Raw genomic sequence first — 12,677 nt, 5'->3', positions numbered from 1 at the left:
TTATTCGAAAACCCTTAAGGATTTTTACACCGCTACCCTATAGGTGATTCTTTTGCTTGAGAACCAGTGACCTTCTACGTTCTGAAAGATATTTTAATGTTAATACACTTCTCCTCACGATAAGATTCGAACATGCAGGAGGAGTCCTGTAAAACGTTCTGCATAGCCCCAAAATATACGGAAAATAACAAGATAACTTGATGGTAACGAAGGACATTGAAACTCTGAGCCTGAATTTGAAACGAATTTGCTTTTTGTCAAAGCCTAATAGAATTTTTTCTTATTTTTGAATGACCTGCAACGTCATTTACGTTCTTAGAATGCCATCAGGAAATCTTAGGGGATTATTCCATCTCTAACCACTTTCTTGGTTGTTGGAAAAAACCCTATTTAGTCTAACAGTTATGACGTAGTTATTTGCTCTACTTTTTTTTGAAACTCAAATTCATTGTTGTTGTTTATTTTCCTGATTCATGACAGTAAACACGAGAGAGGCTCGTGAAATGTTCTCCGAGAAGCACAAAGTATTCGAAGCCAGTCAACTTTTGTTAAATGCATTTAAAAAAAAAAGGTTCAAACATAAAGTAAAATTTAAAACATACTTGACAGCAAGGAATAAAAACATTAAATCTCATTTCTCTACTCTATTCTACAACAGCGTTTTTTTTTTTTTTTAAATAACAAACTTATGAGCTCACTATTCGGACCTTATCAACTGACGTAGAGTAATTGCAAAGTTCTAAGAAATAGAATAAGATGAGTTTTGTAACCTAATCCTCTTAGTATCACCGAAGTGAAACCAAGCTGTTACAAACACAGCCGTTTAACCTGTTTTTATTAAAATTCTGAACGTATAAAAACGCTAGAGAGACCGGGGAGCGGAAATCAAAGGTTTGCGTAAGAGGGAACTATCTTGCAGACACTGGCTTAAATAAATCCTCTCCCGAGGATTGAAAGAAAGGTAAAAAATGTATGATAATATTATCAGCATTGCGAGATAGGAGAAAACAAGTTTGCTACTGGGATTAAAGGCTATGCTGGATAAGGATGTACTTTGAAGTTGGTTTATGATCGCTATTCAATATTTACAGGAACCATGGCAACCAAAGTACTATAACGGGTCACCATCGGATTTTTTTTTTTTTTTAAAGTTTGCAAAAAAAAAATCATTCCTCTACATGTCAGGGACATTCCTTTGTCTTAGGATGCTGGCATTCCCACACTCGTACAGGTGTGTTGTAGTTCCACTATTTGCGTGGCTGACAAAGCCAGTGAAGCGGACCAGGTGCGACTTGAATCGCACGCTTGAACTGTTGCCCTTCGGTGCCGTGTCATTTGAGGTCTCGTGCATTTTTTTATATATATATAAGTGTGTGTTTGGAAGGAATCCAGAGAATATTGGATAAAAAAAAAAAAGTTTTATCGGTAGCATATGACCTCCGACAGAGATGTAAGACACTTGGGAAGTTTTGATTTCTTATCTCTTGGAGTAATTCAACCCCGGTAGGCATCAAAAATTTGCATTTTTTCTTCTTTATTTTTAAGGTACTGAACATTTGAATTGCATTTGAAAGAGGTAATTTGAGATATTGCTTTAAATAAAGAAGAATTGTGTTATACCATTGAATTCGATACTTCATGATTGTTATTGGAGGAAAAAAACAATCCATGCAATGATAAGACATTTTAGAGTTACATTTTTAAGTAATAAAATACAAGAATATTGAGTCCCAAGCCCTGCAGGTCAAGGAAATGTAAAATACAATTCTTATGACTCATTACCTTGAACTGCATGAATGACGTCGATAGAACTGGCTGCGTAAAAGTCCTACAATTTCCAAAACCAGCGAATAGTGTGATCAGGTTAACAGTGAAGAAAAAACCCAAACTTCCAAGGTTCCGGCTGTCAGTACGTGAGTTGAGTGTTAATGAAAACTGACTGTAAAAATACCTCGTGAGTTGTTGTGGGAAACAAAATGTAGGCTTCGAAATAACTATGTTTGAACAGTGATTATTGTATCTTCATTATGGCACAAAGAGGCACCAGCCACGCAGTTACTTCACCTGAATCCAAAGGCTTCCATCAAGATGACAAGAACACAATGAGGACCCTTTAAAGCACAATACTCATCCATGCTGTCCATCTGTTGGATATCTTACATAAAGGAACGCATTGCGTTTGGATTTTTCTCTCCATAATTGTATACGTAGGGGATATGATTACTACACGAGCGACTTCTGACCCACATGCATCCCTCTGACATCTTTTGTAGCATTCATTGCCCTCCCCCCTTCCCTTTTGGCCTTCCCCAATCCCGCTGGCAGAGTTCCAAGGCCGTTACTGTCATGTACCTTTTGTCACAGTTGTCAGATGATATACCGGGTCTGGTGCGGCTGCCGAGCCACCGGTGACTTGCTGGGACTATACGTCATACACACATACACTGCTGGCAGAGGGTGGGGGGACTTTGTGTGCGGTGGGAGAGTAAAAGAGAATTTGTATCAGTAAGTCGAAAATATTCTTTTATGTAATTTTTGCGCATGCTCAGAGTGAGCTATGCGTTATCCTTTAGTGTGATGGCTGCGTGTCAGGAAATATGTTTGAAGAATGGTTGTAAATGTTGAGTAACTATAGTTCCTGGTTTTTGTTAGAGGTCGCTGTAGATGTGCCATTAGCCTTACTTGGCGTTTGATGCTCAATATTGCCATTTTTGTATCCATCCTCTTCTAACAAATGTTTCTTATTTATATCACGTGTCAAAACTTTGAAAGGATATCGCGGAAAGACTAAGATGGCGACTATTTATTAATTCTTGACATTCAAATTAATTCTTCCTGCCGTCACCAATCTCCTTCCCTATTCAAAAAAGATGGCCGACTTGTCATAACAACACAAACCATTCCTCAGACCAAAACCATAATTGTGAAAGTGTATAATCGCGCGCTCCCTTTGTGTAATAACCGTAGAAACTTCAAATCGCTCTGACGTAACGGTATAGCTGAGTAGGCATGGCCAGGCGAAGCCAGACAGCTTGACCTTTGTGTATACCGTGAGAAACGCCTAGAGACACACACACCAGGCCCTGCGTTGGCCGAAGAAAGTAGAGGGGTCCTCGAAATGGCTACTGTGAAATTTTACAAACCTGTCATTACGGAAACCAATCACCATGACAGCGAAGAGGGGTCTTTGGGGTCAGCTTCCTGCGCGCTATTCCATTCCTTCTTTGCCAGGTAAATTGTTCCACCTCCTCCTCCCCTAACACATCAATTTTTAGACTTGGCAACCTTAACAGGCCATTATCTTTAAGATGTTCTTGGAGAGGGAACATTAGCTGAACTTGAGGGATGGGCATTTAAAGGGGTGTGTGACCCAAACCTCTAATTCCTTGACGGTATTATTTATCTAGGGCAATGTGTTGTGTATATAGCAGCATCCATAACATTGGTTGTTTCTTGGTCGAAATTCAAGACACTAGCATATTAGTTTAAGATAATTGAAGGATATAAAACCCATAAGAGTATTGTCTGTAAGGACAACATTCAGGAAAAAGGAAGGAAGAGGTAAAAGAAGAAATTAAAAGAAAATTATTCTTAGATCTTCTTGAGTTCGTTCAGAATGTATTTTACATCTAAGAAAAATCAGAGTTCATATATGACCTTGTAGTTTCTCCGAACAATTTTTATATCATAGAGAATCCAGCAAGGGAGGGGTAGAATGATTTCTAAAGAACTTTAGTATTGATTTTTCTTACATTTTAAAAGTCGTGGCCAACCAGCAAGCAATACATAACCTTGAAACATGAAGTGCTCTATTCTCCGATCTTCAATGATTCTAGTGGTTTACTTCTATCCTTGACACACTTCTTATCCGTTTACATGCATGATGAATGCAGATAGACATTTTACTCCAGATCTAATCGAGTGACAGATTGGGGAAGGGGGGGAATTATTTTCAGAAATGACGTTTAAACAAGAAAAGTACGGAACAATGAAATAGGATACTGAATGCAAAGTGCTGTTCCAATTTACCGAGTCTTATTACCGTAGTGTTAGGGTTGTTATATATTGTAGTCAGATATTCGTACAGGAACAGCAGCTCACTTCAAAGGATTCCCACTATTATATACTTAAGAAAAATCCAAATAATATATACTGTACAGGAAATTGAGAAAGTAATGAGAACATGCTCTTAGTATACTCATCATACAATATGAGTTCCCTTGGGTAGATTGGCAAATGAATCTTCGCTCTTATGAGTACTGAGTCCACCTGAAACAGTTTCATGTCTCTAGACACTATTCCTGTAACATCAGCTGATCAGGAACACAAAAGCAACTTCATGTTGCATATGGAAGTTAAGAGTGGTAAAGCTCCCATGTGATTTGCGGACTCAAGCGATTTAACCGGGGCCGAACCCACGATATTTAAGATTAAGACACCGCCTATCCATGATTATACAAACGGGAGAATCTTAGTAATGTTTTTGCCAGGGTTTGATGTTTTATTTCAGAAACACCGAACACTTTCCGAGAAGGGAAAAAAAAAAACAATTTGGTCGTATTCTGAAAGAATTACATGCGGAATATCAAATGTGTGTTTTAATTGTTTTTTTTTTTAAATCTATGTGTTGCTATTTTCGTCATTAAATGTAAGAAACTGCTAAAGAACCTTCTCTGCTCTGATCTGATCTGACGAATTTTAAAGAAATTCTAAAATCATTTTAGTATTTATTAAATGTCATCGAAAATGTCGCAGAGATGGTTGCATATAATCCCCTTTTATTGTACCTATACATACTGCAGATCCTGCGATGTGTGCCTTAAAGTCTGTATTATAACCACTCAGACAAGCATGCATCGGAAATATTTCCATTTGCCCTTCTATCAATAAGATATTGAAGGCTTTATAAGGTGGATGTGGCATCACTGAACCCATTCCTTGGGTGTCTTTCGAACCGGAGACAGCCGATCATTTGGAACGCATGCAGGAGAGTGAAGATTCCCCTCAACTGAGCCTCTAATTGCCAGCTTCATGATAAATTGCCGCTGCCTGTAGCGCAGGAACCTCAGCAGCAGTGACGACCACCGCGCACTGATCAAATTCTGGCTCTTCCTACAAGTTCCTTGCATGTATCTTTCTGAGTTAATTCCTGCAGTTTCCATAGCTACCCACCACCCTGGCAGGCTATGCTTACTACTAGATTTGGGAAACTCTAATACGTAGCTTTTATTGGTGAATACCAGAGAGCTGTTTATTCAGAGAGCTCAGAGGGCCAATTGCTCCCTCGAGACGCATCGTGCAATGCTCGCGCTTCAAAGCCGACCAACTGCTTAATAATGCCGTTTTAAAGTCGCTCGTATGAAAGGAGAATGGTGTAATTTGCCTGAAATCAACTCTCCCGAGCTCCGGAGTGTAATCAGAGCGATGGAGGGAATGGCGAGGTGTCACTTTTCTCGTTACAAACTACAGAATGCCATGAAGTAGTCGCCACCCTCCTCCTCTTGTGGTCTTGAACACGCGGCAACCAGTCCAGAAACAACAGAAACGAGAAAAGCTAGCTTTGCTCTAATGCGTATAAAAAATAGAAAATAAAATAAATAAATAAAATCCCGTCTTAGTGTATCAAGAATAGTGGGGGCTGTCTGAAAATTTGTTTAATACTGAAACCTTGGTCATGTCTTATATGTAAGACGAACCAGCACAACTCTATCGAAATCATAAACGGCCTTCCTTCTATTGGAACTCATGTTTTATTGGATGTTCAACAGAGTGATGATAATGGAATAGCAGAAATAATTAAAGATTGGAAAGTGGTTTTGTTGAATTCGTTCGTAATGATGACATTTAAGAACCAATAGTGTAAAACCAGACAAGTTAAAAATAGATCACTGTTTATTTTAAGTTAATATTTTTCCTATCTCAACGTAAGTCGCGTTTAAATACTGCCCGCCCCCTTCCTGTTGTGATTTAAATTTATCAAGAATTCCAAGCTTGATGTTTGCATATGAAATAAGAACCCAATTATGAAGCGTTTAAAGTTTTCCATTATAATTTCTGAAACGCCATTATACATAGTATTTTTTCTTTATTATTCTCAGAAATAATAATGTATTTTATATATTACTTTTAATTCCCTATACAAATTTTCAAAATTTTCGTATTTGATTTTAAAATTCTAAAAGTATAAAACACACCATTTTTAACGCTAAAATTGTTATATTAAATTCCACTAATGGCAAGTTTGTCTGAAAAAAGTGTAGGCTTTGCCATGCGGTTACATCAGTGTAAACAAAAGTTGTCTGAAAAAAGACTTCAATAGCAGTGCAGCTAATGGAGCTGATAGCAACATATAGTTACATATTTGTAAGTTTTGATTTTACTTGAAATATATTTTAATTATCGGATTCAACAGCCTTTTGTCTTAATCAGCGAGAAATGCCAATGTTCCTACATGCAATGAAACTTTTCATATCATATATATATGTTTGGGTGTGTAGTCTTAATGCCACGAATGCGTGGATTAGAATTAATTGGGAGGAACAGAAGGATCACAAAGCTCTTGAATTTTAATAATTTAGCATTACAGGCGCAGACAAAGTGACTGTATATTTCTTATTTTGAAATCCTTCTATTTGTAGTAGTAGGATCCCAATATTCTCAAGTTTTGGCGTGTAGAATTTATTTCACCGACCCCGACTAAAAATAAACATTCTACAGCTCAGAAAACTGTATCTTAATGAAGAAAGTGTCATTCTTTTCAAGCTAATACAGACTTTCCTTATCTTTTACAGTGCTGTTTCTGTAATCACGACTCTTTGAAGAAAAGTCGATAAAAACAAACTGAATCTGAGAAGAATCTATATGCCTACCGATAGCAGGTTCTTAGTAGTTTAAAAAAAAAAAGCTAATAAAAATTCCTTCCAATCACGTTGCACTCCCATCCCCATTTGTTGCTATTCTGCGTAGGGAAAGAAAAGAAACACTTCAATTGAAACCAATTTTCCCAATGGAAGAGACAAAGTAGAAGTTACGTTTTCATGAGAAAAGGCTCGTTTACGCTAAGAAGAAAATCTCGGCCTTTCACTTAAATCAGGGGGAAAAAAAGTAATTTTGAACTTTTCAATAATATTGACGATAGACTATTTGAGTTTCCCTGAGCTGAATTTTAAGTTGATTGTATACTCGCTCTACGTGTGTGGTACTTTTATCTGCACTAAGTTATCGAAGTAAGAATTCCGTTTCACTGAACAATGTAGATATGTATTAATAAATAAAAAGTCTTCTATTCTTTCCGGCTCGCAAAACCAAGAATGGTTCAACATACGGGTTTCAAAGCACCGCTATAAATAAGAGGTCGTCCATTATTCAGTAAGAATTGGCGTGGAAATAATTTTATCGTGTCTGTGTGCTTCTCTCCCCCCCCCCCTTTTTTTTTTAACCGCCAACTTGGATCTTGTCTCGTGGCAGTTAAGACTGCCTCAAAGAACATGGATACAGTTCTTGTAACACGTCACGTGACCCCCTAGTTTTTACCTACGGTTCGCTATTGTTGAAGATACGCTAGTAGCGGGATTAGCTTGTTGCAGACGATGGTAGAAGGAACAAAGGCTGAATTCCGGGCAGCAAAGTGAGCAACAAGCAATGTTTTCCGTGGTGGCCTTCATACGGCTGATAATGGCTGCGTCCAACTGTGAATCATGCCGCAGGCAAAGCACGGAGCCTCTGCTTTGTTTGCCACTCGTGTCCCAAGTTTTGTGTTTTCTCCCACCCCACTTCTATTTCACCCCCCCCCCTTCATCGGTGGCTCCTCCCATGCCAGCGTTCGGTCCTGCAACTTCACATCGGTTGTCTCGGTCCAAATATGGTTGGTCTACAGATTCCACTACACTGTGACCTGTGTGCTCTTTCTTAACCTCCCTGTTTTTGTCGGCTATTTCTCTCTATAGCCTGAAGGTGCGGTATGAATGAGGGCAGAAACCGTATGGAAAAATGTAGTATTAGTGATAATTTTAATAATTTACTTGCATTTGGATAACCTATCATAATCATTAGATTTTCTGCTCTGTACCCTGTAATTAACCAATCGCAAGAGAGGGATACTTTTAAACAGCCTGCCGAACCTTTCTTCCATATCCATCCCATCTCTCACCTAATTGCCAGTGTTCGTATAACTTTGTACCTATTAAGCCTAATTCTTGATTACCTTATTAATCATCCTTAGGGGATACGGAACCTTTTATTTTTTCCTGTCCGCTTGCACGCAAACTGTACTTATCCCTGCCAGCTAAATTTTCGCGTCATTTATCAGCAAAGAATCCTGTAAGAGAGAAAGATTAGAAAATAGTGCATTTTTGTTCAGGAAAGCTACTTGCGTCAATCTTTTTTCGGTAATAATATTTAAATACTTTTGGGAATTTCTTGTAATGTAGTTGATTTACTTCTTTCAAAGTAGCTGTAGTCAGGAACTAATCTTCGGTTCAATCCTGGCCAGACTGATGTTCTTTAGCGAAACGTATGTTCTGAGGCTATTCCATTTCCTGTTCGTGGGCATTAAAAGATATGACTATTGTTGTGTTTAAATAATTTTTATCTCTTTTGACACGAGATGTCGTGGTAAAACAAAAGAAAATATTTATTTAGCCCTGAATAAATGTATTTCAGGACACCTTTTTTTCAATACGTTCTTTTAAACTTCAAACAGCAATTAAATTAAATTTTAATTACGATCCCAACTGAAGAAGTTGGTCTTTCTCCTATCGTATTACTGAACGGTTAATGTTGGCCATGAGAGGTCGCTACTGTATTCTATGTATTTCCAAGTATCGAAGAAAGGAGGGAGGTTGAAAAGAAATATATCTAAAGTTTTCCCCTTCCTCTCACAGTTGTCTTACTAACAGTGATTTACAAGCACTCTGTGTTCTCTGCCGACCATATCAGTACGACGGGGGACAGAAAACAGGAGAAGCCAGCGGCGTCTATTGACCGGATGGACAGCACATAGCTCGAAATTACTAGTTAGGTGGTGATTTCCTTGTTCCCTTTAATGGCTGGCTTTTGGAGAAAGGGACGTGGGATCTGTTCCGGTCATCGCTGCTATTCAGTAACTGATTACCGAGATGGCCTGCTGGGCAATGTCATCCTCCTCGACTGTATTCTGCACACGATGGCAGCTGCTGGAAGGGGATCTGACAGCAGTGGTTACAGTTACTAGAAACGCATTGGTAAAGGCGAAATCACGCTCAAGTTTTGGTTGCAATGTTAATGATAAAAGTCATTTATTGTTGCCATTGTTGAAAAACCTATCATGCGCAGTACAAAATTTGAATTTACAATAAGCATCATGGATGTTATTACGTAACAATAACATTGTAATCAATATTTCGCTCGATTCAAAACATGTAACAAAAGATCAATGCATCAACATTGAGATCGATCTAAGTTTCAGATTAAACAGCATATATTAGTAACTTATTTCTGAATTCGAAGTGCATGCTGTTTAATTGGCGATATCTTTGTGTTAATCTTATTATGCTTGGTTTTTGTCGTTGCTTCCAAATAAAGTCATCCTCGCATCGATACTTGTGTTAAAAATTTTTCTGGAATGCTGTAGTGTCGAGGGTGAATGTCATTATGCTCACTAAGGTAGCAGACAGAAATACTCTTGATTAATGAGTATCACGTATCAGTGTTATTTACCTGACAAGAAATACCCGTCTAGACAAAGAGTTGCGGCAAAACTTAAGAGTGTCATGGAATTCTTTGACCGCTACCGAAGTACATCAATTAGGTTTAGCTGCGTACATCTCAGTATCATGTGGACATGATCGTGATGATAATAAAAAAGGGTTCCACTTGCTATTTAAATCTTATCAAAATAAAGGATAATAAATATTCATTGGTTATTCTCCTTGAATAGATAAATAATATTTGAGCTTTGAAAGTGATCAATAGATTATAGCCGAAGCACCTAAGGTTCTGAAGTCGGTTAATTACCTATTTTCTTCTGTTTTGCGCAATGGAAAGCTAGTTTCCGGTAGAGGAAGCTCTGCCATCTCCATATGAGACCCACTAACTTATCAATATATATATATATATATATATATTTTTTTTTTTTTTGCCTATTTGGCATACAAAACAAAATTTTAAATATTTATTATCCTTCCAGTTAATGTAGGCTGTTGTGTTTTAGGTCAACATATGCTCTCCTTACATAAAATAAAATCTGCAGGTTTTCATACGAAGGAAATTGTTAACTACAAAATTCATTACTTTTCTTTCATCACGTCTGAACTTAACACTATTTTGGACCACATGATCATATATTCGTCCATCCCAACAAATGATCATGAACGAATGTCAATTTCAACCACTGCGGTCTTGAAATTATTAAGTAGGCAATCAAAATTACCAATCACAGATTAGAGTGTGAATTCCTTAATCATGCCTCGAAGCTTTTAGGTTAACTCCAAAATATTAGGCAATTCTACAGTATTTTGAACCCACCCTCGTATAACTGTTTAAAATAATGATTGGCCTTAGTTACTCCCCCCCCCATCCACGCCTTCGTTAATTGAATACAATCGTTTTATATGCAATGACACTGCATGTTTTATGCATCTGTTGAAAAGTATAGACAACTTAATAAGACGTCTGAAGACGGGAAATGAAGCACACGGCCAACTTCTCCTTTAAGAGACTAGTTACTATACTTAAATATTCATTTACTTCCTAATAGATCAGTATTCAACGAAAATGATCACGTCCACAGGGAGTATATTTATAAGCGGATATAGAGTGGTGTGATCGGGATAATTTTCCTCCTCTCGCTAGGATTTTTCGAAAAACACGCGATTTTTTATTTTTTTTTATTACATGCTTCGATGTTCCAGATATATGAAATTTGGCAAGTTATAACGTCTTATATATGTGAAAAAAAAAGCGCGTATAAGAATTTTTTTTAAGAAATGAATTACTGCCATGTCTGCAATAATATTTTATTTTCAAAGTCGTCTTATTACGGTTATTAAAAAACTACTTTTGCTAAGACTCGAAAATCTGCACTCTAATGATTTTCGAAATAACTAGAAACCGTGGTTTCAAATCATATTTGTATTTTTAGATGTTTTAAACTTGTTTTTTGTGGGGGGGGGGATATTACCACTTAACTTTCTAAAATCTGTAGACAAAACAGTTAGTAGTCTCCTCTTTTTGTAGAAATTTCGGATGTCCTATTAATTTCTAAGAAAAGTTTGGCTTGTTATGAGTTTTAACTGTTCGTAAACAATTAAAAGATTTATTAAATGCAGGTGGCAATGTTTACTTAACAAAGGAAACGCTGCAAAAAAAAAAAAAAAAAAAATTATATTAAGTGGCATCATCCCTTTGCTTGATAAGTTCATCATTGAGGTCATGGAAAAGAAAAAAAAGAGATATTTAATAAGATATCAGCCGAAACAGGATTTTATGCCTTCCAAAATGAGGGATTTGCACTTCATAAAAAAAAATAAAGTTTTTTAATTTATAAACAACGTCGCTTAAGGGAAAAAGTGCGTAAACCCGCTCAAGCCATGTGTTTGGCAGGTTCCGAGACGAGTCATAATATGAACTTGGATATCTTTTAATGAAGATGACTTCTTTCTCTCCCGATAAAATGCATATTCACATGATTTGGAACTCCTGTTTCTTATCATTTTTAAATGATCGAGATCTGGCGCCTTCTTATTGAGTGTTTCCTATTTGCAGGCTGCTGGCTGAATCCACTATGGCATAATATGTAAGTCTTCAGGAGGTAATGAATCAACAACCCTGCTTATTTGGAGGCTTTAGGTTGGTTTAAAAATACCGTATTTGCTCTATAGTAGTGTTCCTCAATCTCAAAGATTTTGATGCCCCCCTCCCCCCTCTAGCATAATAGTCAGCCAAGTTCTGAAAAAGTATAATATAAATATGTACATTTTCTAATTGCCCTCCTGTGGGGAGTACGCCCCACGTTGAGAAACACTGTCTGGAGGGACACCTTTATCCCATCTAAAGCATTAAAACTTATGTACACGAAAGGATGACAGCTTAAACTACAAGGTAGTAGCGCCATCTATGGTACTAATATGCTATAAGTTTCCAACCTTTCATGTGCTTCTTGAGGTTATCTTTTTTTTTATATATTGCAAGAACCCTGCAGTCCGCATTCATTAACCTTACTATCATTTAAAAGGGGGTGGACTTGGCACATTCTATACTGAAATCAAGTGGAAAGTCCACACCTATTAATCAGTAAAACCTTAATACAATAATTCTAGAATTCCGAGATAATGGTAACACTGTGGAATGACTCAAAAATATGGCACTAAGTTCTAGCCATCCTGGTAAGCATCTTTTAATTGTGGGTCAGGATTTTTTTTTTTTTCCCTTTACAATAGCAAGTTGCATTTGCTGATGAGTACCAACAAGGTGCAACGGGGATTATTGCATGTTGATCTTCAGTGGGATGGGAGTAGTGATTCTAGAAAATGTGACATTTTGTTACGAAAGGAGTGGGTGAGTAATATCAGAATGGTGTCATGTCATAAAGAAGTAGATGTGATCTTTTCGATGTGGTTGGGAAATAAACTTGGGATTGAATCCCAACTGAATCAGAGTTATCTTGTCTCGGAAGGATTTTTCATCCCTTTAAATAGGCT

The 12,677-nt window shown here is 37.3% G+C and overlaps 1 protein-coding gene across 4 annotated transcripts in view; it reads left to right on the top strand.

The window, feature by feature from the left end:
- The window catches only part of LOC150104629 (homeobox protein Meis1-like), a 156,607-nt gene that overhangs the window by 109,217 nt on the left and 34,713 nt on the right, over positions 1-12,677 (top strand). The window lies entirely within an intron of this gene.

Source organism: Typopeltis vanoorti, chromosome 7 (assembly GCF_054136105.1).
Source record: "Typopeltis vanoorti isolate ZY-2024b chromosome 7, IOZ_Tvanoo_1.0, whole genome shotgun sequence".
In the NCBI taxonomy this organism is placed as follows: domain Eukaryota; kingdom Metazoa; phylum Arthropoda; class Arachnida; order Uropygi; family Thelyphonidae; genus Typopeltis; species Typopeltis vanoorti.
This window is presented reverse-complemented; position numbering and strand designations above follow the sequence as displayed.